Below are 23,847 nucleotides of genomic sequence, written 5' to 3' on the forward strand. Positions count from 1 at the left end.
AATAAACCATTATGGTTTTGACTTTGAATACTGCTTTGTTTATTTGTCTTGAGCGCCTGTCCTTTGCGACTCCGCCCAATCCTGCGTATCGTCCATTTGAATTTTTTTGTTGCAAAGCGACGACAGGTCACAGTTCTACAAGCCTCAATGGAATGGACCATGACAAAGTCATGGGTGGTGCCAGCTGTGTGTATGGCATGCATGTTTATGGGTTACCTAGTGTTGCGCCCATGTGAATATACTTTGTCATTATTCAGCAGGTGATGGTTTTTGGTGTGTTCTCAACATCAAAACAATGTTTGTCTACAGTTGATGCTCAGTGAAAACTTTCTCCTCCAACAATAAACTGATCTCACCATATACAAGGGCAAAATTCAGACAGCAGACTAGGCTTGCGTGTGCATGCTGTAGGTTCTCCATTTGTATCCAGTTACAAGTTAAAATATATACAAGCTACTCTACTTGAGGTATACTCTGCGGGAGTGACTCCCATGTATAAAAAGCATTCTCTTTTTCACCGCAGATAACCTCATACCTGGGGAAGCCCACTTTGCAATGTAGATCAAGCGAGATGAGCTTTGCCCCATTGCTTGGAAGCTATGCAACATGCATTACTAAACCAGTACAATTCCACAGGGTATGAACTGCTCCCCACACCAGCGGGTACTACATGACAGTTTTGTGTTTAACTGTCAGACAGTCTGGCACAGCCTCTGTCCCTCAGCTGCTGCAGGCCTTTTCCACGTATTTGCCTAGTCTTGCCGCTGACTATTAAGAATTCCAGCTCCTTCTAACAGGCAAAGCCATATTGATCGCGTGGGTTCAGGTGCGCTTAATACATAACCTGTATCCTAATATAAAAGAACATAAGCAGCATAACATATTTACAAACCTAATGATCATATCTCTATTTTAAAAGCTTTTACCAAATAATAATAATAATATTGCCAGGGAAAAACCAAAAAATTGTGTAATTACCAGCTGCCTTCATCTCTAAATCCATGAACTCAATCATATAACCATTTTGGGGCTCATGACAATGTCGGGACACCGTTGCAGTTTCGGAACCAACGACCTCTGGTCGGCAATCCTGACACCGCAATTACAATGCGACTGCACATTGTGCGGTCGCATACTCCTAATTCTCTAGGTGAGCTTGTGCTGCGGCCGTAAACCGTGCATCAATCAAATGTATAAAGTCTTATCCTGACAGTGTTTAATGTGTTAGCCAGTATTGCACTTACATTTCTTCAGTTACATTACTTTTTAGCACATTATACATTCATATACGTTTTAGTAATTTGTTTAGACATGTGTTCCTTTTTTGGTTTATAGAAATACTTCAGATGTGAGGTATCTGCTGCATCCCCTAACTGAGCTACCTGCAATCCTATGGTTAACGACTTAGCTGATGATTAATACAGCCATGACTAAGATGAAGGCGCTAAATTTTCAACCAGAGCAGAGGATTGACATCATCCGAAATCCAGTGTGTATGGGCCCATATCAAACTGCCACCGGCTTCATGTCGTCATGGGTGACAGTAAGCAGCTACACACTGGCCAAGAAGGCCTAGAAAGTACTCTTTGCCAACCTGACTAACCATCTAAAACAAAAATTGTTACTTACTAGTAGTCCCAGTTATGTAACTTAGGAATCTTTCTTGCAGTTTCAAACATTAGAATAACTTCCTGATGTGTGCATGGACTGCAGAACACTTCGCATTAAATATTTGTTAATAGAATTACGGATGAAGGCTGCATGATAAGTCTATCAAAGGCGAGTTTGTTTTGAAATGAAGACGGATAGAATTTCAGAAGATACTATTTTAAGTTTGCATTGCAGCAGCAAATATGCAAATATTTCTTAAAAACCTGTCTACCATAGAGGGAAAATGCAGCCTAATATGCTTACATTGAAAGACTGTTATGTTATGTTATGTTACTGGGGGTTTTGTAAAGCGCTCAGCTGCTCAAAAGAGCGTCCCGGCGCTATAGATCATCACACAAACACCAGCAACTAACAAGACAGCCAGACGGCACTAAACATCCACAAAAACAACTTACAGGGCAAAGAGATAAGTTTTAAGTCCCTTTCTAAAAGCAGACAAATTGGAGCACGTTCGCAACGTCAGGGGCAGAGTGTTCCAAAGACGGGGGGCAAGGTAACTAAAGGAGCGACCTCCACAACGAACACGTCTCACTGCCGGCACGATGGCATTGGCCTGGGCAGCCGACCTCAAGGGTCTAGATGGAAGATAGAAGTTGACCCTTCTCTGCAAATAGCCAGCGCCGAAATTGTGAAGCGCCTTAAAAGCTGTGGTTAAGGTCTTAAAGGAGATGCGCTTACGAATCGGCAGCCAATGCAGAGTCACAAGGAGGTTGCTAGCCCTGGCTCTTCTGTAAGACCAAAGATTGCCTGTGGACATAGAGACTTGTCCTTTTAAGGTTGCATAAGCATTGCTAACCAATGAGGCATTGTACTGGCAGTTGGTTCTAGTCAGTTCTTTTTAGCAGTGAAGATGTGAAAGCTGCAGTTTTGGATGACCAACATACAGCATCGGTGGGGCCAGATGGATCGTTTATGACTTCAGTGGAGACCCCTTCCATGCAGAGATAGGACTAGAAGTAAATAACTTCCTTTTCCTGCATTGTAGATTCTTCATTGATAGCTATACATGATTGACCACAGTAGCAAGCTAACAGGCAATTTCTTACTGTGGCTCTTGGGCAGAAGCAACAAAAGTTGAATAAGGTACTGAGCCGAACTAATAATGACACCTGGATACTGAGGAGATTTCTCAAGGTGGCTTGACCGACCGATTGCATCTCTGAATCTAAGCAATAGTACTCTGTGAAAGTGAGTATTGATCTCCACATGACAGCTTTACAAATGTCTGTTAATGGAACATTTCTGAATCAAGCTGCTGTGGCTGCTTTACCTCTGGTACAAGTGGATTGGGAGAGATTTATCTGCTTACTCATAGCAGAAAGAAATACATGCCACGATCCACATGGCGAAAGATTGTTTGGATGTGGCTAGATCCTCTCAGATATGACAATAAATAACTAATGATCATTAGGATTTTCTCAGTAACTTCGTTTTATCTAAGTAAAAATTACGAACGTTCCTTATGTCCGATGAATGCAGTGACTGTTCTCCTCGGGTTGATGGATTGGCCAAAAAGGGTAGGTAATGTGATTGTTTGATTAATGTGAAACTAACACCACCTTGGGAAGAAAGGGTGTGTGCATTCTCATAACCACCAAATTTGTATGAAAGACTGGTGTCCTTCTACAGCAGAATAAGTCTATTTTTCACTAATCCTTCGGGGAGATGTTATTCCAATCAAAAATGTTGTATTCCAAGTGAGAAGTTGCAATGCAGCCTTGTGAATAGCCTCAAACAGACGGTCTATTAATTTGAATAAAACGAAGTTAATTCCAAAGGTAGAAGTGGTGGTCTTATTGGAGGAAGTACTTTCTTTAGGCCCTCCAAAGAATCTTGCATTACAGGAATCTTGAGAGACTTTCTGTATGATGTAATAGCAGCAAGGTGAACTTTTATGAAGGGGAATAGCAAATCTGACTTAGATAAATGTTAGACTCTAACATTTATCTAAGTCAGATTTGCTGTTCACCAGTACCAGAATAATGGAATGACCACATCTAATGCTAAGAGGGCAGTATCATAATATAGGTCTAACAGTTAGACCTATATTATGATACTGCCCTCTTAGCATTAGATGTGGTCATTACGTTATTCTGGTACCATACACAGAATCTTTTCCATTTCAGAGCGTAACATGCTCTAGTTGAAAAGCATTTTGCTTCTTTCAGAAATTGAAAAGTTGCATGTTGTCGGCATATGTGAGGATGTTTATGTTGCGAGTCCAGATGGCATCTGCCAGAGGACTCATGTAGATGCTGAAAAGCTTCAGTATGAGCGAGGAGCCCTTTGGAACTCTGCAAATGAGTTCCGATGCTTTAGAGTAGAAGGGAGGCATGTTTGAGTTCTTCCGGTATGGAAATTGCATATCCACTCGAGGGCCTGTCCCATGATGCCCACTTTATTGAGTCTTCGAATCAGAATGGGAGATGGTGTTGAAGGCTGCAGATAGGTCCAGGATGAAGGTTGCTCTTTCCCCCCTGTTGAAGATCATCTGGATGTCATCTGTTGCTGCTATGAGGGCAGTTAACAATTTGGAGTTGAACAATCGTGCCTACAGGAAGAATTCTTTATTTGGTCCATTGAAGTTTTTTCCATACACACTAATGCATTGTTTATTTTGCACGCACTGTGTGATCACCTGAGCACACATGCATCAAACCATAAAATACAATATTCTTGCCCATATTGTTAAGTGGGCCCAGTCTCTTTTCTACTATCATCTATCAGATTTTTGTAGACTGAAAGTGAATTGGTCTCATTTTGATTACTATTATTGCACTCGGAACCCTCTGAAAATATCTATCTATCTATCTATCTTTCTATCTGTGTGTATATATATATATATATATATATATATATATATATATATATATATATGTATATATATGTATATGTTATGGTTTTTGTACTGACTATCTGAATCTATATAATTATTGTTGTCAGAGATAGAAGGACATAGTTGAGAGCCACATGGACCCCTTTGGGTTCCAGATGATGTGATAAGAACTCACCTTGTCTGTCCAACAGCTTAACACCACCAGCTGTGTCAGATGCTCCCTCCATCCCATAACAGATGCATCTGTGACAGTTGTGTGATAGGGTTTCCTGTTGGAAGGTAATGCCTTGAAGTAGATTCTAGTCACTGCATTGCAACAAAGTTGGGATGTACTTGTAAATCAGGATACGGGGAACCCTCTCTTTTTTGAAAAAAGAACAGTAGAGTAAGAAAGTTCATCCTTTGACCTGGAGTAGGGAGACTCCTGTAGATCCCTACTCAAGAACTAACCGTAATTCATCGTCTGGGAGGCATTGCACTGCAGTGACTTTATTTTGATTCCAGCCTCCACAGCCCTGGAGGGTCCCCTTTAGGAGATCCTTGAAGTAGATTCTGTCATCTGCCCCAACATGCAACGGAATAATTAGAGAATAATCTGCTGGAAGAGTTAGTTGCAGCTTGTCTCTCTAACTGTCCTGTCTTTGTGACCACTGATCTTCGAGGCATTGCTACAGGGGTCTAAAATGCAGCCTTGCATTAGAAACAATGATACAAGATGCCACAGTACTAAGTTGGGAGTACACCTGCCAAGCTGCTGGTTTTCTCTTCAACAGGAGATAGCACTTGCCTAGGATAGAGGATACTGACTCCTACGAAGGATACACTTTTCCTTCCAGTGTTTATTACGGCCCTAGATAACAAAGGCACTGCACCTGAGTTTAAGATTATTTTTGAATACTAATTTGGAGACCTAATTTGTTCACGAACATGGATGTTCTCTTAAAGTCCTGCTTCACCTTCTACTGGTTGTGAACTTTGATTAGCCGGTCATCCAGGTAAGGGTAGAAGAATGTTCCTTGCCTTTATAGATGAGCGCCCACTATGGCCATACATTTGGAGAACGTGCATGGGGGTGACTAGGGGTGGAATGGAAGTAATAGGTTTATTTATTTAAAACGTATTGTATAGCACGAACATGGCCCTAAAGGGTATCCGTGCACTTTACAGAGAATTGTGACACACATATGGGCTGGCAGTTGTGGTAAAACATCAGCAATAGACAAAAATAACACTAAGTACGTAACAACATAATAACGGAGCGTATCAGAACCGCACCATTGCAAGAAATCATAAGTAAGCAGAGGAGCATGACAAGACAGGCAAAAGAACATGTAAGTATAATACAGCAAGAAGAGTCGTTGCAACAGTAGATGAGGTGTAGCAGATCAATGGGCTAGGAAGGACCCATCAGTTCTAGGCTGATATAACGAAAGGCCACGGCTAAGTCAGAAAAGTACTCATCAGTAAAGCTTTCACTTCCTTTTTGAAGGACACTGTTGATGGAAACAATCTTGTGTCCGTAGGTAGGGAGTTCCAGATTCTCGGGGCAATTCCTGTGAAGGAACGATTGTAAGTTTTCTTTGTAAACATTTTTTGGGAGAGCGGCAAGGTTTTTCATATATTTCTCCAAGATCAGGGCCTGCTTGGGTGTGGAAATAAGGAGGAATTCCGTTTTGTGGGTGTTCAGTTTGAGATGGTTGAAGGTTAACCACTTTAGGGTTTTGTGCACGGTTCCGTTGAGTGTCTTGATATTGTCAGGAGTAGAGATTTTCATGAACAACTGGGTGTCGTCTGCATACATGTGATCTTGGATGTTAGATGTTTTGAGGATTTCAGTAAGAGGTTCAATGAATAGGTTAAAAAGTGTCAGTGAAAGAGGAAAGCTGGGGCAACCCCAGGGTGCAAGGACTTGCACTGGAGAGGGTGTGGATAGTTGTAACTCTCTGTGTACTGTTATGGAGAAAAGAGGCAAACCATTTTTGTACTGAGCCGGAGAGCCCCATCCTACATTATAGAAGGCTCAGGAGATTGTCATGTTTGACGGTATCAAAAGCTGATGTCGAGTAGGATTAATAGACAGGATTTGTTCCAGTCAAGCAATGTAAGAGTGTCATCAACTATATGAGTGATGGCTGTTTCGGTGCTGTGGCCTTGACGGAATCCCGATTGGAATTTATTAAGAAGCTTGTATTCCTCAATGTCGTTATACAGTTGTCAATGAACACATTTCTCAAGGAGCTTTGCCAGAGTAGGGATGTGTGTGATTGGTTGGAAGTTATTTAGATCCTCTGGATCAGCCATAGGTTTTTTGAGAATTGGCAGAAGCAGCCAGGACTTTAAGCAGTCAGGGATCTCACCTTGAAGTAGGGAGACATTAACAATCTTGGTCCACAACAGAACTAGGGACCTTATCATTAAAGAAATAGGAGGAAAGGGGATCATTGAAGGGATTTGAGGGTTTCAGGGTAGTAAGAATGTTAAGAAAAGATGTGTATTGTTGAAGATTGTGAATTGAATCCAACAAGCATTGTTTTTATGGGTGTGACATGCAGGAAGATGGGTCTGCGGGGTTAGGGGGAAGTCCGGTAAGGATGATAGCTTGAGCAGAGCAGACCTTAGATCAGATTCAATCTCGTTAGACTTTCAAGGAAGAAAGCAGCAAAGTCCTCGCAGTTAGGTTGTGGAATGGCGATGAATGGCGATTGAATGGGAGTGTTATTGGATTGACGTTTAACCAGATCAAACAACATTTTGGGGCGATTTATGGATTTGTCCAGCTGGCTTCTGGAGAAGGTCGTTTTTGCAGTTCTGATGTGTTTGTTGTACAGACTCCTTCTCAATCTCAAAAGCTTAAGGAGTTCAATGGATGGAGAGGATCTCCATGAGCGTTCTGCTAATCTCAGGTTGCGTCTGTCTGAGTTCAAGCGATCATTGAACCATGGTTTGGAGTCTTTTTTGGACTTTCTTTTTAGTTGAAGGGGTGCAATTGCATCCAGAGCGTTTAACATGGAGTAGTGCTCAGCGAGTTCATGGACGTCTGACATTAACGTGGGAGGCGGCAGGGGCAGATTGCTACGTGATATGAGCTCATTCACGTTTGCATTTTGCAGCGATTTTTTCCAATGTCTTAGTTTCTTGGGTTGGAGTCTTTGGGTGTTCCATCGTTAGTAGATGAGGAAGGTGATATAGTGGTAATCCGACCAGTCACAAGGGGCAATCAATTCCATCTGAATGGCATTGGGATTGGAGATGATTAGATCAAGGGTTGAGCACAAGTTGTGCATTGTCACAAAATTGGCCAGGCTGAGGTCAGCGAGGAAGTTTTTAAGACTTTTCACAGCCTGATCATTCGGGTCAATCCAATGTAGATTGATGTCTCCCAGGAAGATCTGGGACCAATGGAGACCTAAGTTGGATGAGATGGTTTCCATAGATTGTTTGATCAGAGGGAGGGTGTCTCCTGGGGATGGTGAAAGATGTGCAGGTTGCACAAGGATCTTTGTTTGCTGATGAGGTCTATGCACAAACATTCACAAGCTGAGAGAGATGCGGAGGGAGACTGTTTTGCTGAGTGACAGTTGTGGTATATCTCTAGGCGATGCCTCCACCCGTTCTCTTAGCTCTGTCAAGTCTGATTATGTTGTAGCAAGGAGGGACTGGGATGTCAAGGACAGGTCCTGAGGAGACATTCAGCTAAGTTTTGGTGAGAATCAGAAGGTCAAGTTCCTGATCAAGGATGAGGTCAGCGATGTCTGCGGCATGTTTCACAGCTGATCTACAGTTGAGAAGCATGCATTTCAAGTGTGTTTTGGAGTCAATAGGAATAGACTGCGATGTGAATGTGCTTAAGGTTAGCAGTGTTTAAGGCATTAGAGTTATGTCTGGGTGCTCTATGTGAATTTAGTGTAATAATTTGAATAGGTCCCGGAATGACTGGCTTATGTCTAGGAGCTCTAAGAGGGTTTAGAGGCAAAGTTTGAGTAAGTCCAGGTATGTCTGGCTTGTCATGTTGAGTGGAGCTGTTTGCTAGAAGAAGGGAGAGAATGTCCGGATCAGATAGGTAGTTCTTAGATATAATGGGTCTGGAGTGGGCGTTAGGGTAGGGAGTGGTACTCCAGTTCCGGACAGGTGATGCCTGCTTAGAGTCAATCCTCTTCTTAGAGGAAGGAGTTGGTACCTTAGGGTATTGGTTGGTCACTTGCAAGATCAACTGCGAAGCCTTGTTGGAAGATAAGTCAGAGGCCAGCTCCGAGGTGATGTTTATGCGCTTTTGTATGTCATTTGTAAGTTTTTGTAGCTCCCAGTTGATTTCCTTAAGTCTAGAGGCGGCACGTGTATTGGAAATGTGAGCTTCCGACCACCAATCTTAGGTACATGTAGAAGCACGCATCTTGCATATCTATTGCACACCTAAAGTCCTTTAGCTTTAACGAATAGTTTCTTACCTGTCAGTGTAGTTTCGCAGCTTGAAGTCTTTCTGGACTCACTATGTTGTGCATTATTCCGCGGTCTAGTCAGACCCTCCAGGATTTCGCGCGAAATCGGCACTTTTGTAAAAATGCCGCGATTTTTACAAAAGTGCCCGCGAAATCGGCACTTTTGTAAAAATGTCGCAATTTTTACAAAAGTGCCCGCAAAATCACTACTGTGAGGTGGAATCCGATCTACTGCTTTAGGATCCTTTTTGAAAACAAAATAAAGCAGTCTCCTCTGTTCTTTTGAAATTGCTCCTCTCATTGCTTGCGCCTCTGTATGTATCCTTCTGCGATCTATGCCGAATAGTCGTGTCACCTTCACTCATCCAGAATCTTGTTGGTGAATGGGCTCACTGTTTGATTTCTTGATCTGCTGTAGTGAATGCCATGTTGCTTTTTTTTCCTCAATCTGTTGCTGCTGCATCCTGTTTGATGTCTGACACCAGTTAACCGGACATAGAACTACAATGCATAGAAAACGAGGGCCGGACAGGGTTGAGTGAATGGTAATTTGGGAGTGAATAAGTGGTATGAAGCCGAGCAGTGTATGGATATTAAGTGATTAAATGATGTAATAACCGCAGTCCTGAATGGTGAGTGATTGTAATAGCCTCTTGAGAATTTTGGGCTCTAGCCATCCTTGGGGGACCCAGATTAGTAAATCGAACTGGAAAGTTTTAGCAGAGTATATTGCCAATCCTTTGTTTGGTGCAATAAACTGAATATTGTTCCTTTTTCTTTGATGGGCTGCATTTATGACCTAATATCTTTTTATTCACTGCATATGTCGCATGGGACACCCTGCAGGAGGAGCTTTCTTATTTCAAGACCGAACAGAAAGGCAAGAAACACAATGACATTTTCGACAAACTGAAGCAAGCTGTCAAGGAAGAAAGCATAACACGTCACAAGTGGAACGAATAAGCTGAAGACAGCCTGGTAAAGACAAGTTTGTGGGGTTTCTGACCTCTCCAGTTCCATGTCTTAAGTTAGAGCTCATTAATTGCTGGTGCCATCGACGCTCTACGGTTAACTTTTGATACATGGCACTGAATCAGCCAGAACTTACCCTCCAATTAGAAGTTCAACCAACGTCAGGGTACCTTGTTCAGTAAGAGCTAGAGGTCGCCCAACTGTGTTACCCAGTTAGACATGCACAATTCTGGAGTAGTGTGGGTAGTGCATGACTTTCCCCTTCCTGTGTATCATGGAAAGGTGTGATTTCCTTCTCACTGGGATTTATATACAAGCTCGACCTCAACCTCAAATTCATCTTGCAATATCAGGTTGTATCTTGGCACATAGAGTGTCCCGTGCACACGATAGTCTAAATGATTCCCAAGTGAGAACACGGTGTGACGAAACACGTGTCGGCTATTTATTATTATTTGCTTGGATGTACTGATCTAAATTGCACCATTAAATATACATACCTCATGACGATGGACTCTGAGATCATATTTTGAACGCATACCGAATTTTTGGTTCTCACTTGGGAACCATTTAGACTATCGTGTGCACGCGACACTCTTTGCATTTTGTGGAGTAGGAGACACGTCTCTCTACCCTAACAGGGGCTAGTTTTTGCTGGGTTTGTTCCCCTGACCTGTTTTGCACCGGACCTACCTCACCAACAAATACTTTTATTCAGGTACCCGCTGAGCGCCACATCTTCCTTACATCTATTCAAACCCATTCTCCCCCTCTGTTGTATCATGGCACATACTCTGACTCCCTCTCATTACCCTTTGTGTTTCTAGATGAGAACTCAAAACACTTTGAATATTACTCTTGTTTTGCTTCCTTGGTGTCACGCATATGGACGTCTTTTTGTCGTCCCTTTATTTCTTGCTGCACAAAGTGCTATTTTTTAAAATGTATGTGTTCAGTCTTCAAATTTTAATTTTCTAAGAAAAATGTATAGTAAGATTTTACAATCTGTCTCATGTCTGAAGAAGTTCCAAGTTTACTAAGTCCACTGTGTGGAAGACGTGCCTTTCATCACCAGGCAAACAAAGAGTAAACAGAGAAGCCCTTGTACTGTAGATAGTTTCCTGGGAGGACGGATTCATACTTGTAGCGAGACAAATCATTTCCGTTCAGACCTCATACAAGTGGTCCCAGAACGTTTCTACTCCACTTTAACGCTTTGGAAGGTTTTTTTGTCTCAGCAGTAGGTCAGGCTCCTTTACTCTAATCTTTGCAATCTACCCCTCCATGTATGAAGATTCAGGGGCGGCATATAAATGCGTCTGATCTGCTAATTGAAGTGGTGGATATCGTCACTGCCACATGCCCTTCCATGAACTCCACCTATGCAGGGTGATGAGACAAGTTTGTGGCTTGGTGTGGTGCCTGGAAGGCTGACCCTTTGCAAGCCAAACTTTCATATGTTCTCTCGTTGTTTTGTCTTTGTCCCACTATAATCTTGCAGTGGGCACTATCAGGAGTTATTTGTCAGCCCTTTTGTCCTTCATGCGTGTGCTGGACATCCAATTCTTTTTTAATCCACCTTTTGTGATGAAGTTCATAGGTCTGACACACGTTTCCTCTTAAACATTTTGTGATACTACAGTTGGATCTTAATTTGGTCTTCATGTGTGTCATGCGTACCTTGAACTGACACAGAGCTGCTTGCTGCATCTCTTGACTTTGAAGAGGTGCAGGAGTATTGCTGGTGAAAGCTTTCTGGACCCTGGGAGGTAATCTCACACGAGGAATCTATGGTTAGATGGAGTATCCACCAGAAAAAGTGTTACAGTGGGTACGTTACTTGTTCATCTGGACTCTTGCTTCTCAGACTGAAGAAGGAGCAGCTTGTGCCAGTTTAGTATGGTAGGTTTTGTGAGCAGGAACCTACTATAGACTGAGAGAAAAGGTGAAGCTCCTGTCATCGGGGTGTTAGCATCCCCTGACTGACCAGACTGATGATCATCATCATTCGGGCCATCAATGACTATTAATGAGGACATGCAAACCTCAGTCCATCTGTTTAAAGGGCTGAACATAGCCCTAGTGCATCCGACAGGCTTGTGGTTGAAGCGGGTCTGATAGGCGCCCCCATCTCCAATCCCTCAGGCTGTAGTGGCCCTTTAGATATTAGATTAGTCTGGAAAGGGTTGGCATAGGAATTTGAGTTTTTAGAACCCCGCTGGATGTTTTATAATTTAGGAACTCATTTTTCACTTTGTTCTGTGCCTCCATACTTGGTCAAAAACAACATGGGACTGGAACGTAGTGTGTGGCTTCTGAATAAATTTGGGGCAGTTTTCTTTCAAGTGTGTTTCTCAGGCAAAACTGCAGGCAGAGTCTGTGTAGGGGACGTTTTATTCCCTGGAAAAAGCATGGTTTGCAATGCATCTTTGGATCCTCAGTTAAACAGCACCAAGGCAGAGCCAGGGGTTTGATGCAGGTACAGGAGCAAACTTTGCTTGCAATAACTGTAAGAAACTGAGGAAGTGCGCTCTCCTTGGGGCAGAGACGGTGATTGGCTGGGATGTAGAGTCAGGGAGTTCCAAGCCCTCGCAGCAAGGTAGCAGAAAGATCTTCCTCCAGCTGTGGTCTTGTGGACCCGTGGGGTGGGTCCAGGGCCAGTTGGGCAGAGCGGAAATGCCTGGTGGGTGTGTGGAATGGGAGGCGGTGGTTAAGGAGCCTTCACCTGTGAACTGCTTCCTCTGTTTCATATCCCAGGTTGCCTATTCAAAGTGGAATACTCTGCTAAAACAGTTTCCATTGATTTAAGGCAGAAAATGAATGATTATGAGTAAAATAAAGGGCCGCAAAAATGCCGCTAAATTTCCATATTTGTGCCGCTAAATTTCCATATTTGTGCCGCTAAATTTGCTAATCCATGCCGCTATATCCTGGGGGGTCTGTCTAGTGGTTGGGTCCGGAATCGTAGTATTTTTTCTGATTTTTTTTCGTAGCCCAGGTGGGCGACGACGTCCCACCACTTGGTGTCCTTCCTGTGACGTTGGCACGCTTCCCCCGGAAGCTCCCACCTTTGGGGGCCATCTTCAGATTCTTTTTTTGTTTTTGTGTCATGTTTGTTCATCCTTTTCCAATCTTTTCAAGTTCTTCCTTTATTTAAATGAACTTCAATTCTGTCTCTTAAAGAGTCTGATTATATACTGTCCTTGTATTCTCTCCTCATCCTGTCTCATATTTCTGGCGGAGGTGGGAGGGTTCGCTAGTGAATCCAGAAAGTGTTCAAGCTGCAAAACTACAACAGGTAAGAAACTATTCGTTTTGCAGCGTGAATCTTTCTGGATTCACTATGCTGTGCATATACTTTGTATCGGTTTGTTATGTTTATGGCGGCTGGGTGGAAGATGAGCGTTGGTTGTTGAATATGGGCCAGATGTAGGTCGGTCGGTAACGGCTGAAAATCGGTATTTTCGGCCGTTACCGACCGGTATTGATGAATTGATATGTAGGGGCATATTTGTACAGAATCGGTAAATTTACCGATTCGGTAAATTTACCGATTCTGTAAAATACCGAATCGGTATTTTTACCGATTCGGTAATTCCCAGATGTAGGCGGGACTCTTCTGAGTCCCAAAGGCCCTACAAATTCGGTATTTTAACACACAATCCAATTGGGTGTTAAAATACCGAATTCAGGTGTGCATGCACATGTGTGCATGCACACCTAGCCATGTGACAGACAGACATGCCCTTAGGGCATGTCTGTGTGCCACATGGCGCACATGCCTATTTTTGGGGTGGCAGAGGGTGTCAAAGTGACACCCCCTGCACCCTTGCCAAATTCGGTATTTACCGATTCTGTAATTACAGAATCGGCATTGCCCATTGATTCCTATGGGCTTCAAGGCCCATAGGAAACAATGGGCAATACCGATTCGGTATTTACAGATTTGGTAAATACCGAATCTTAAAGATTCGGTATTTACAGAATCTGTAATACCTACATCTCCCCCCTTCATATTTACCGACTCTTAAATACCGAATCGGTAAAATTTGGTATTTACGAGTCGGTAAATATGAATTACCTACATCTGGCCCTATATGTTGCAGCACTTTTTGTCCTACTTGTGCTTCCTTGTTCATTTGTATATCCACGCAGTAGTGCTTAGTGAACGTGTGCACTGAAGCCCATGTTGCCGCCAGGCAGATATCCTGGATGGGTGTGTTTGCCACGAAGGCTATTGTTGCTTCCTTTTTCCTGGTAGAGTGGGCTTGTGCCCCATCCTAGTAGTTTTTGACCTGCCTGCTTATGGCAGAATTGTATAGTTTGTGCGATCCATCGTGCGATGGTGCCTTTTGTTATTGGCCTTCCAAGGAAACTGCTTGCGAAGGATACAAAGAACTGCTTTGTTTTCCTGTGCTCTTTAGTTCTTTCCATGTAAAGCATTACTGCCCTTCTAACATCCAGAGTATGTAGTGCTCTCTCCGTGCTTGTGGATGGTTTCTGAAAGAAACTTGGTATCTGTATTGTTTGGTTCATGTGAAACCTTGACACCACCTTTGGCATAAAGTGGGGGTCGGTTCTCATTACCACCCTGTAATTGTGTATTTGAATGTAGGGTTACTGTAGCGTCAGTGCTTGTAGCTCGCTTACCCGGCGTAGCGAGGTGATTGCTACCAGAAAGGCTGTCTTCATTGTGAGCATCTGTAGTGAGGCCTTGTGGATGGATTTGAAAGGCGCTTTCATATGCTCTGTTAGAACTATATTAAGGTTCCATGCCGGCGGCGGCATCCTTTTTGGGAGGGCAATCCTTTTAGCCCCTTCTAGGAATGTCTTTACTACTTAGGATGTAAAGAAGCTCTTTTCCGTCTCCCCTCTTGTGTAGGCTACTATCGCTGAAAGGTGTACTCTCACCGAGGTAGAGCTCAGGTTTGTTTTTTAGCAGGTGTGTTAAATATTTTAGCACAGTTGATTCCTTGGTTATTTTCTTGTGTAGTTTCTCCATTGTGTGAATCTTTTCCATTTCGCCACATAGCACCTCCGTGTGGTAGGTCTCCTTGCCTCCCGTAGCACCCGCAGTGTGCTCTCTGGGAGTTTTAGGTGTGCAAACTCTACGTCTTCAGGAGCCAGGCAGCTAGGCAGAGGCTCTCTGGCTCTGGGTGAAGTACCTCCCCATTTTGCATGGAGAGCAAGTCTTTTCTTTTTGCGAACTTGTGTGGTGGTCCCTGCGCCATTTCCACTATTTGTGAGAACCAGGACTGCCTCGCCCACTGTGGTGCCACTAGAATCAATGTCATGTTGCTGGTTCTGCATTTGCGGAGTATCCTGTGTATCAGTGGTATCGGGGGAAAAGCGTAGGCAAATGTTTTTGACCAGCTTATCCATAGGGCATTCCCCTGGGATTGTTCCCCTGGTTGCCTGGATGCGAAGTATGGGCCTTTTGCATTCTGGTGTGTTGCAAATAGGTCTATTTTCGGTGTTCCCCACTTCTTGAATAGCTTTTGCGTTTCCTGTGCATTAAGCTCCCACTCGAGGGATGCTGATGTCTGTCTGCTGAGCCTGTCTGCCTCCATGTTGTCCTTTCCTGGTAGGTGTATTGCCAGGAGGTCTATTACTAGTGGGATGGCCCATCTCCATATCTCCTACGCTAGGTTGGATAGTGCAACTGATTGTGTTCCTCCCTGTTTGTTGATGTAGAACATCGTGGGTGTTTTGTCAGTTTGTATTAACACTCTGCTTGTACAGTTGTTTCTGGAAGGCTTTTAGGGCAAGGAACAGACTCTTTTGTTCCAGGTAGTTGATGTGCCTGATCGCACAGACCTCTCACCTTGAGCTGGTTCATGTGTGCTCCCCATCCCCTCTGGGATGCGTCTGTGGTGATGGTTACTGTTGGGTTTGGTGGTGTTCAAGGCTTCCCCCTTGTTATGTTCTCCTTGTTCCACCATGCTATCTCCTCTTGCACTGCATGCGTTACAACCACTCGATCTTCCTAACTCCCTGTAGCTTGTGGCCATTGTTGTTGGAGCCATTCCTGGAATGATCTCATGTGGAGTTGTATATTGGGGACTAGGTGTATGCATGACGCTATCATCCCCATGATTTTGCTCGCTGTTCTCACTGTCAGAGCTTGCCCCTTCTGGTATTGACATGTCCTGCCAGCGTCTGTGTGACCCGCTGTGCATGTAGTTGGCATTGTTTGTATGAACTTGCCTTTATTAGCCAGTTATCGAGGTAGGGGTATACATGAATCCCTTCCCTCCGTAGGTGCGCTGCTACTGCTGCGAGGCATTTGGTGAAGACCCTTGGTGCGGACTTTAGTCCGAAGGCTAAGGCTGTGAACTGGTAGTGCGCTTTGTTGATGGCCAATCTTAGTAGATGTTTGTGTTGTCTGTTCATGGGATTGTGTAGGTAGGCATCTTTGAGGTCTATGGTGGACATAAAGTCACTCTTGTAAGAAGTGTTTTAGTCTGCCTCCTACTGGTGTTACATGTTCGCTGATCCCTGATTTGAGTTTGTATAAAACTTTTTTGGGTTATTTTGTTGTGCCCCTCCACTAGAGTTATTGTTTGGGTGGGCACGTTTGGTGGAGTGAAGTCACTTTGAGGTGGGTTGCTGGCCTCCTCTTCTTGTTTGTCCTCGTCCATTCGCCCTCCCGCGAAAGGACCGGCTCCTAGGTTGGTATTGCCAGGTTTGCTGTTGCTGACCCTGCTGCGCTTGATTGTTGCCCTGGTGGTTCTGCTGGAAAGTCTGATGTGACGTTCCTGGCTGGTTTCCCCCTCTTCCGTTTGGTCTCCGTGTCAGGGTGCCCCTTCTCATATCTCTGAACTGCAACGCCCCTATGGACCTTGCAATTTCATTTTCCTTCTTCAGCTGCGTCAGTTTCTCATCTACTGACGATCCGAACAGTGTTTCTCTATTGTAGGGTGTGTTTAGAATATTATTCTGGACTTCCGGCTTGAAACCTGAGATCCTCAGCTAGGCATGCCTTCTTTCTGTTACCCCAATCATCATGAGCCTGCTGGATGTGTCTGCCGTATCCAGGGCTGATTTGAGGCATGAGTTTGCCATGTTCTTGCCTTCCTCCACCAGGTGAGTTGCTCTCTGTTGGTATTGTTCAGGGAGGTGTTTGAGTAGCTGTCCAACCTCCTCCTAATGCTGGATGTATGCCTGTTTAGTAGGGCATTAGAGTTGGCAATGCGCCAGTGGAGTGCTGCATTCCTCTCTATTTTTCTTCCAGTGAGGTCTAACCTCTTACTTTCCTTGTCTGGAGGTGGGCTTGAGTTTGTTGGAATGTTGGCCCTTTTTCTGGATGTTGCTGCAATGATGGAGTCAGCCGTGACGGATCCCTAGATGTATGGTGGGTCCTTAGAGGAATGTTTATACTTCTTCTCTGTCCTTGGTGTGACAGATCTGCAGCTTATGGTTCCTGGAATGCTTCCCTTCCCTGGTCCAGGACACTTGAATTGACTCCTAGTTTGAGTGGGGAGCAGGGTCGCTAAGAGGAAGCAGGCTTTTGTTATCTCTTCCTCCAGTTTCACCCCATATGCTGCTGCATTTTTGATGACCATATTGTAGATGCCAGGGTCATCTGGCGGCGAAGGCCTCGAAGGATACGTTTCTACGGCCTCTTCCGGGCTTTCTCCATCGAGGTCCTGCCAATCCAGGTCCTGCGCCACTGAGGATGCCGACCCCAAACTTGTTTGTTGGTCTTCCTCGCCTTCTCCCTCATAATAGTATAGGCCCTCTTCCACCTGCTGTTCCTGGGGCTCCGGAGCTTTTGGCAGCTCTTCGACATCGAACTCCTCTTCGTCCTCAACCTCGACAATCGTCGTCGGCTTCGACGGGATGGTGAACCTTTTCATCAGTTTGTCTAATTCCTTTTTCCTTTGGAGGATACTGTCCATTTCGGCCTCGAGCCTTCACTTTTTCCTCCTGTTTGGCGTCGAGGGTTGCGGCCGATCTCTTCGATGTCGTTGAAGTTGGTTTCGGGTCCTTTTTCTTCAGCGTCAAGAGCGCCTTTTCGGGGAAGTGCTTCGACGACCTAGGCTTGTCTTGAGTTTTCGCCGGAGTCCTGGGAGTCCTTTTCAAAGGATCTGCTGGGCTGTTTGCCCCTGGATGCAGCTGCGTCCGTCGAATGTTTCAGCGCCAGTGCTCCTTTCGAGGATTTTGACTCGGATTTTCAAGAGTCTGACTCTGATTGTCGAGAGTCTGTCGGGGTTTTAGGGGTCGACGTCTTTCTTACCTCCTTTGTGGATTTCATATCGGTCTCTACGCCCGTGTAGTCATCTGGTCCCATGGCGATGTTGTTCTCTTCCGCTCTGGAGAGGGCCAAGTCCGGGACCGACGAGGGTTGACCTTGGCCTTGCATGTTGTAGTTGGCTCTCCTCTGTCTTTCTCTTACCCTGAGTGTCTTCGGGGTAAATGCCGAGCAGGCGTTGCAAACCTTGCTCTCGTGGTCGATCGGCAGACAGAGGTTGCAAACCGGATGCTGGTCCTTCTGCGCGTATTTGTGGTGGCAATTATGGCAACATTTTAAATGTGTTTTGTCCATTCCTGCGCTCAGGGGGCCCCCTGTATGAGCATTCTCCGATGGATGTCGAAGTTTTCAATATTCTCCTCCTTTTTCGTCGTCCCCGCTCAGTGTTCTTGATTGCAAGATATATTCTCCAATTTCTTTGGTGGTTTTCTGTCTTTATTTTCTCCCAAAAATCTGGAACCTCTCGGTGACGATCCAGACCCAACGGCAGAAAAAAGAAGCTGTTGATGGCGCCCAAAAGTGGGAGCTTCCGCGGGAAGCTTGCCGGTGTCACAGGAAGGACACCAAATGGTGCGACGTCGACGCCCACCTGGGCTACGGAAAAAAAAAAAAGAAAAAATATGATTCTGGACCCAACCACTAGACCGCGGAACAATGCACAGCATAGTGAATCCAGAAAGATTCACGCTGCAAAAATGTGGATACATCTAATGTAGAGCTGGCATATGAAATTATTCTCTTTTGATTTGTTGTAATTAAGAAGTACCTGGGGTAAACCCCTTTCCCTTTTACTGATACTGTACAAGCTCAATTGCATGTTTCTTTTTCAGGCTGTCGCTGAAGATGGAAACCTAACAGAGGCACACCATATTTGTAGGAGAGTGACACGTCACCTGTCTCACTGTACAGCTGGAGACCTATTAACCAAGTGGGAAGCATGTCTCCTAGGTCTATACCGAAGGGACAAAAGGTTTAGAGTCGAGTCCTGTTTTACTGACCTGGACATTTATGTTGGTCAAAAGGCTGATTACTCACAGGGGGAAGGTGCCTGATCCCCACCCCCTTCCCTTCCCTCCCCTCACTGGATGCAGTTGCTCACTGCCTGGGCACAAACTAGGACTCTATAATGGCTGACTTGCAAACTTCAAGGTTGACTGTGAAGGTGACTTTGTCAGTCTAGGTCTCTTCAGTGGCAATGGTGAATGCGCCAATGCCATACAGGATCTCTTTGATGGAGAAAGCGAGTGAGTTGCTGTCATCCTGAAATGATTTGATGCTAAAGTTTTTGATGATCTTTGATGAAGACAATGTGTCAACATGGGTAATGCGCCAGACTTCGACAGTGGGCAATTAACAATAAGAAGGTAAAGACGCTGAGTGAAGATGAACAACAATAAATACCAAGTGTAAAGTCACTGAAAACAGAGGTGCGAAATGCCTCGCATTTTGGGATCCTTCTCTCATGAGTCAGAACAAAGAACTGACTCTGGGACGCACCTCCCAATACAATTCATTATGGGTAGAGGAACTCCTGAAACTTTTAAGTGACGTGTCGATTTTCCCTGAATGGGAGACAGGTTTGATATTTTAACATTTTGCACATCAGATGCTGCTATGCAGGCTTTCAGTAATCTCTTTGTGAACGAAAAAAATAATGTATTGGTTGTATGATTGCTTAAATGCGTTACAATCTCATTAAGAGATTTAAAAACAATATTCTAAAATCAGCACCCAAAGCTGTGAAATTGATCTCAATACCCAATACTAAAACCCCATAACATTTTTGCTCCTTTTCCAATATTAAAAGTAATTATACAGCGGGTTTATTTCTTTATTTTATTTTATGATTTGTATAGCGCTTGAGTCACCCCCGAAGGGGTATCTCAGCGCTTGCGGACCCACAATAAGAAAGCTGTCACATGGATCAAGAGCTAAAACAGAACAGTTTTCATGGACTTTCTGAACTGCAGAAGGTCCAGGCACTGCCTCAGTGAAAAAGGGAACTGATGCTAGTAGAGAGGTGCCCCCTGTTCTTAACTTTAGGTATCTTGAGGAGGGATTTCGAGCCAGAGTGGAGATCTCTACGGGGAATGTAGCTATTGAGTTCCTCCGCCAGGTAATAGGTCCTTTACCCCACAATGCTTTGTGTGCCATGCAGCAAACCTTACATTTTATTCATTTGCATACAGGCAACCCACCTATCTTACAAGTGACACCAGCCTTTAAAGCTTTTGGCCCGCAGTGCATGTCAATTTCCCATTAAATTACAATATCTTTAAAAGTACCTGTTTTAAATCATCTGTTAAAACTACATAGCTCGTCTAGAGCCTCAGGCTGCTTCATAAGCCCAGATGGTCACAATATTACTAGCTAACATATGGCACATAACTAGCACGTTTCCAATTAATGTTCTGTTAATGTCAACAGGCAATTGTATGGAACATAAATCAACCACTAAAACAATATATGAAATATCTGATTTCTAATTAAAAAAAAATATGAAAAAGAACCATACAACAAACATGCTCAGTGCTATTCTACATCTTAAACTCCACACATGCCTGGACTAGTCTATGGGGATTAAGCAGTAACGGGTGTGCCATGAACTGACCAATAATGTAAATCAAGCTAAAATCATAAGGATAATATGGATCAAAAACAGTAAATTAAAGTCCTCTATCAGGGCAATACAACTTGACGAATTTCTCGTAGCACCATTCACAGCAGTTCTCAAGCTAAGCTCCTCACTTCATTGGGGTGCTCAATAGGAGATTGGCTTCTATTGAGCTTTGGCTTTGATTATCTACTTTATGAACCTTAAAGACTGTGCTATGAGCTAGCCTGAGTCACTGCCAAACAGGAACCCACTGCCAAGACAAATGTATGAATGTTTATCAATCTAAATATTGACTATACTCAAAATTGGAGTGGCTACAAAAGATTACGATAGGTGTACACAATATGATATAGTGAATACGACGCAGCCCTACATAACTGACAGATCCTATTCTGGGTGGCTCTTTAATCTACCGTATCAGTGAGCCTTTAGTGGTTTCAATCCGTATCTATAGCGCATCGGCTGTCTTTTTAATTTGAGCAACCATGGCTGATTTAAATAGGATACGGCGTTGCTAGAGTTATAAAGTGCAGGTGCAAATTTTGGAGTCAGACTTATAGCTGATTACTTTCCTGTCCAGCATTCCTGATGACAGCTTAGCCTGTTTAAACAGTAGCTTACTTGGTAGCTTGCTCAAGAGGGAGAGGGCAATATTCTTAAACTCTTTAGTTTCTAGATCTTGTTATGACAACTCCAAATAGGATTTTCATGGAGAGAATCTTTTCTTTATAGAGGCCCACAAAGTGCTTTTCAAGGTGTCTACTTGACCCTCCTTAAGCTTAACACAATAGGAGTGATATCTGTCCTTGAGCATCACATCTCGTTAAATTAAACTCTAAACATAGTTGAGTGTGAGATGTTGCACCTGGCAAATTACATAAATTACAAAATTACACGCTAGCGTATGCCTGAAGGCCACCATTCCATACAGCAAAGTTGTGTTAATTTAAAATCTTTAACTTTACATTATTTACCTGAATCTGCCCCCCACTTAGTTGTTTTAACAATCTGATAAACAAGATGTTTAATGATAAGGAAGTATTTTTGATTGCTTGTTTCTGGGACATAGTACGGCCTCTTCCTTTGAACCATAAACCAAGATCTTTATAGGAAGAAACTTTCTCGATTTTGTTTGATTTTCAATTTGTCAATATCCCGAGTTAAGCAGCCCACGGGCAAAAATGATTTTCCTGTTTTTTTTAGGTACTGGTCTAAATGCAATTGCTGAAACAATAGTCAGCTAGATCATTCATTAATGTCTTCATGAATTCCAACAGTCTATAATACAAGAAAATCTTGCCTCGAGTAGGCTTCCCAATACTGTTGCTTATCTTATGGACATATATACAATTGCGCTCTGTGTGAACAGTCTCTATGTACAAATATTTAGGATAACGTATTCTAGGATCCACGCACGCAGCAGCAAACTTTTCTTAAATTGATTACTTCAATGAATATCCTATGATAATTGCTCCATTGAACCCCTTAGACAAACCTCTACAAGTGGTACCTGTCCCTGACATAATGGAGGTAAAAAGGAGACCACAATCTGTGAGGAGATGGAGTGTTGAAAGCATGGTGTGACCTCGAGCGAGGGTTATGATGTTGCAGTAAAGGACCACAACTGGAAGAAATATCCTTAATTTTTCTTGTCAGATGTATTTGTTTGCTCACATTTATTGTAGCACTTTTTAAAATTGGGCCAGACCTATCTTTTTGTGGTGTTTTGTAATATATATTTATTGTGTACTGTGGGTCCCAGTGCACAACCAACTAAGCGTTATACTGGTAACATGCAAGGATTGATCTATGCCCAAGCCCTCTGCCCAAGTGCCCATCCTTCAATTCCCACTGTGCACCGCTTCAGGCTTTGCTCAAGAGGTGCTAGAAGCAAGGCCGGCCCCTCAGCCAGGCTTGAAAACCCAACTGCCCTTCTGTCCTAGAAGTTGGATGAAAAATGGATGAAAAATCGGGCCAGGTCTTCTGCTCCCCGCACCCCCGTCCTTCATGTAACTAGCTTTCGGTTATGCACCACAGAGGTTGGATGCAAGGCTAGGCTCTGTAACCAACGACTGCTGCAAATGTTTCCTACAATGCACAGCGAGAATTAGATGCAGGGCCTTGCCTGTCTACAACTGCCCACACGTCCTACTAGTTGAACACAGGCCTGGTCCTGCAGTCAAGCCCTGTGCCCAACCACCAATGCGTCCAACCATTGAAGTGCATGGCCTTCAACAGCGCACAGCCAGGGCTAACCGCAGGGTACGGTTCTATACCTAACCCATCCATCCACCTTTAAAAAACAAAAATCCAATCTAGCAAGCTTCTAGAATCACTCCACTTTTTGTAAAGTTGCAAGCTTGTGGACTAGGAAACACTGTTTTAATTAAAATAAATGCATATACTATTTCTCTTATCATACACCCTCCCTCCCCCGTATTTAAAAATGTTTTCCAGTTGCACCTTATATGTGTATTTGCTTTTTTAAAAATTTGAGTTTGAGATAGCAGTGACAATTGCAAACACAAAATGGGGACAACGAGGTTGCAACGTTTGCGTCTGCGATGTCATTGTACATTAAAGGCATTTTTTGTGTGCAAATTCCATAACACTTTACTCATGCCTCTGATTATTATTCTATCCCCATCTGTACCACTTACGGCAATGAGCTAATACTCTTGTTTGAACTCAGCAATTTCAAAATGGAAGAAAGAAATTTCAAGCTCTTCAACGACCCGTCACATCTTTCTAAACATGCAAATATGATAGACAGAAATTTTGAGATTCATGCTTGCGTCACCACCTGAGAAGATATGAAAAGATTTAATTCTTCAAAGCGCGCATCACACCTTATAAAAGCACTAATTTTGGAATGGATATAAACCAAACGACACAAAACTTGACCTTGATGAAAGTAGAGCTTTTACTGTAATCGGTAGAAATCCTTACTGCAATTTGCTTAAGCAGAGAGTAGAAGTTCTATGGGGAGTTTGAATGGGAAAAACGTATTTGACCCCACGCCCCAGAACATGTGACATGCTGAAACTAAGCTAGATGAACC

General features: G+C 43.6%; 1 protein-coding gene across 2 annotated transcripts in view; it reads right to left on the reverse strand.

Moving 5' to 3' along the window:
* Positions 1–23,847, reverse strand: part of AGGF1 (angiogenic factor with G-patch and FHA domains 1) — a 425,972-nt gene that overhangs the window by 54,702 nt on the left and 347,423 nt on the right. The window lies entirely within an intron of this gene.

The sequence above is a fragment of the Lissotriton helveticus genome, chromosome 2_1, assembly GCF_964261635.1.
Source record: "Lissotriton helveticus chromosome 2_1, aLisHel1.1, whole genome shotgun sequence".
Classification (NCBI taxonomy): Eukaryota; Metazoa; Chordata; class Amphibia; order Caudata; family Salamandridae; genus Lissotriton; species Lissotriton helveticus.